The sequence below is a fragment of the Mauremys reevesii genome, linkage group 5, assembly GCF_016161935.1.
Source record: "Mauremys reevesii isolate NIE-2019 linkage group 5, ASM1616193v1, whole genome shotgun sequence".
Classification (NCBI taxonomy): Eukaryota; Metazoa; Chordata; order Testudines; family Geoemydidae; genus Mauremys; species Mauremys reevesii.
The window spans coordinates 80579829-80583891 of record NC_052627.1 but is presented as its reverse complement, the minus strand read 5'-3'; positions in this window follow the sequence as shown (position 1 = coordinate 80583891).

Genomic DNA, 4063 nt, shown 5'->3' with positions numbered 1-4063 from the left:
ACCCCTACCCCTAAATCTGGTGTTTAATACCTAGCTTCCTTTCAGGATTTGAGCCTGAATGCTTTGCTGAAGCCAGCTAACCCATATTTGTGTGGATTCTATACATATAGTAAAAGTCATACAATTAAAGCAGAAATAAATGAGTTCAGTACACACCCAGCTGAATTATAGTATTCTTTATAATTCTTCCCTTCCTTCTGCCAAAGGGAAAAAAAAGATTATGTATCAAAAGAAAGAGATCCAAAGCAAAAGTCAATAGCACAAACAACTGGATAGTTAATTTACTTTTAAGATTTTTCTCTCCACTCACATCTACAGCTCTATAGTCTTCAGCTACAATATTAACAAGATGTTTATACAGGCAACACAAATTACTATTTCTGCTGTTCTTCAAGTCAGCTATCCTGAATTCTTTCCTTTGCATGTTTCATCGGTAATAAAGGTAATGGTGATGCAATTGTGCCCGTTGACGCAGAGAGATCCCACAGCAACCCCTGTCCAACTTCACTGCCTTCATTTGGTTTGTATAGATATAACTGATGGGCCTTGTAACTGCAATTTAGTGAACAATTCTTTTGATTTACAAGAAAGAATAAAACTCGGTTTATTCTTAGTTTTGTGGATCTCCAGGAGTAAAACAAAACCCTCACTTTAGTCCCTAAATTAAGCAGTTATTACTTTGAATATATACACATACCCACAGAGTAATGCTAAAGTTTAATTGACTCCACTAGTTTGCTCACATACTTATATTGCAATATAATGACAATTATTTTTCAAATAGAAAAGATATTTCTATTACAGATGAGAGAAAATGTTTGTCATATTTCAGTTATAAAATCAAATGCGATTTTGACTCATGAATTTAAAAAAACGTTCAGAATCTTTGGGAGATCCTCAATCCATGTTGAGCTCAAGTAGACTAGCAGAGGTGCCGCCCACAAAACATTTTCTAGTACATTTTGTATATAGACAATTTATATTCATATACATTTTGGTATCAGAGTGGGAGGAAGTTCAACCAAGCAGGTTAATTCATAGAAATTCTTAATTATGATCATAAGAAAATATCCTTCCATATGCTTGCTTTGGGAGTTTGTTTTGCCCATGAATATCTTTTTCTCAGGAGAATATTTATGAGGAGTTTCCTGCAGAGGTTATGTCCTGATTTTATAGGGACAGTTCCGATTTTTGGGTCTTTTTCTTATATAGGCTACTATTACCCTCCACCCTCGTCCCGCTTGTTCAGACTTGCTGTCTGGTCACCCTATTTAGTATTGATTTTTTCTTGCTATATGATATAGACCACAATGCATTCATCCAGCTCTCTGTCTCAGTCATGAATGATCCAGCCAAGTATAAGTTACCCAGTGAATTACACAATATCTCAGGTGAAGTTAGGATGTGGATGAGAGAGAGTTGTCTGTGATTTAATCTAGACAAGACACAGATAGGAGGGTGGGCTTGGGGAAAACAGCCATATGGCTTAGCAGAATTTATATGAGCACCCCATCACCGAGGGAATGTGACCATCATTTGTAAAAGTGTTGCTAAATCCTGAGTTGCTCTTGGATGTTCAGATAGTGGTTGCAACCGTGGGCACTTTTCTGTCTGAGCCTGGTGAGACGCATGCAGCCTTTCCTCTCTGGTGCTGCTGCTCATGCCTTTGTCACCTCAAGATTAAATTGCTGTAATATGCGGTATGGGAGGTTACCTTAGGACTAGTCAGAAGCTGAAGCTAATGCACAATGTGGTGGGCCACTTATTCAGTGGAGCTGCACCTTGAAAGCATATTAAATAATACTCCAAGATCTCTGCTGCCTCACAATAATCTTCTAGGTGGAATTCTAGGTATTGGTTTTAACCTATAGTCATAAATAGCTTGGGACACAATTACCCTGAGAAACCACCTCTCTTTCCCTGCCATAAGCCATTGTAGAGATCAACATGAATACTCATGTCTCAGCACCCTCAATGTAAATGAAAGAGAGTTGTTGTCAGGGTGTTCTCTGAAAAGGGTACTCCACTTTGGGACCCATTTTCCCTTTGGTCCACCAGATCCTGTATTTGGGAAGTCTACAGAACCTATCTGTTCTCAGGTTATTGAAGAGGAGATGGGCTGAGGATTTGATGGATGAATATGAGAAGCCTTCAGTTGTCTATTTCTAATTGGGAGAGAACTGCAGAGCCAGACATGGGTACCTATAAATATTTTTTTAGGAACACTAAGAAATAATAGTAATATTGGTTAAATAGTATGATAGGGTTTTTTCATTCTCTAACTAGATATTGATTTCTGGTAAGTAGTCTATTCAGCTGATCACGGGAAATAGCAGCTATTTCTTATCTTGCTTGTAGAGTTTAATGCATATTAGAACAGTTTTCATTGAAGGAGGAAAACCTAAGTGAACTGTGTATATATATATAAATATAAAAACTCAGGGCTGAATTAAATACATCTCAGTGTTAATTGTAAAACCATGAGGATTTGCAAAGCTCCAGTTTGCAACATCTTACCAAGAAAAATAGATATCTGAAAACTACAAGGAAAAAAAGAGTTAAAATTCCAATGTAAAGTTGTAACAGGGTTCAAGTCCCACCCCTCTTCCTGGGGCCCGCTTGCTGCCCCCCAATAAGGCTCAAAGAGGCTTCAGGGTCGTGAAACACCCGTGTCTTTATTTATATAAGGTACTCCCACCACTAGCTATATACAAGTCTTGCAGGATTAATCACCTCCTTTACAGGTCCAGCCAGCCATCTCCCTGGTTGCCCCCCACCTTCTGGCTCCCTCACAGCCCTTATAGCTCTTGGCTTGTCAGGCCAGCAGGTGTTGCCAATACTCAGGCTAGCATCAGGCCTTTTCCATCAGTCCCAATCTTTTTCTCCTGATTGGAGCTGACTGGGCAGGGGCTTATTAGGTGCTTATGCACCAGCACCCTGCTACATAAAAGTCTACACATTTCAACCAGTCTGTTTCTTAGTTCAGGGTTCCTCAAAGGTTCCCCCTGCCCCTAACAATCATCAAATTTCAATAGAAAGATTGTGATGTGGACCACCTCCTCTATCATTGGCTATCATACAAGCCACCTCCTTTGCTAGTCATAGCCCCATAGTTTCCCTGTGGCAAACAAAGAAATTACACACTTAAATAGGAATGTATTTTTATCTGCCATTTGATGGAAGCTGGCAGCAGCAGAAGGGGAGCTGACTGTTGCTGTCATTCACACTAAGATTTATGTGCATGTAAAATGTCATGCAAATCAGGATGCTCTGGTTTTCTTTCATTGATATAATCCACAAGAATTTTCCTATGTTTTAGTAATAGATTTCTAGGTAAAGTGGCAACCTCTTTGTCATAGGTTTATTCCCCACTTTGAACTTTAGCATTCACAAGATGGGGACCTACATGGACTCCTCTAAACTAAAATCCTAGTTTAGATCTGGTTCTCGCTGCCACCAGTCAAGTTTTAAGTGTCTGACACACTCCCTGTTCCCCCCAAAAACTTCCCCTGGGGAACACAGATCCAAACACCTTGAATCTCAACACAAAGGGAAACAAACCATTTCCCTCCTCCCCTCTCCTAGTGCTTAGGAGAGACACCCGATTCAAACACCTTGAATCAACCAAAGAGGGATTCACTTTTCCCCCTCCCCTTCCCCTGAAAATCCAAACAAGGGAAGAAATCAATCAAGTTCTAAAAAGAAAAGATTTTATTAAAGAAAGAAAAAAAAGTACACTCTCTCTGTATTACCAGGATGCAAAAATACGGGGTTTAACTTATAAAAACTGGAGAGACTTCCCCTCCCTCCTCCTCAGCATAATCAAAGTAACAGCAAACAGAAATAAAGAATTCCTTCAGCAAACACCCAATTGCAAATATAGAAAGCAACTCAAAAGACTAATCCACCTTTTTAACTAATACTCACTATACTGGATAGTAGGAAATACTCCAGGAGAACTTGGAGACATGTCTGGCCTCTCTTAGATCCAAAGAGAGCACACAGAGCAAACAAGGAACACAGACAAAGCCTTCCCTCCACAGAGATTTGAAATTATCCTGTC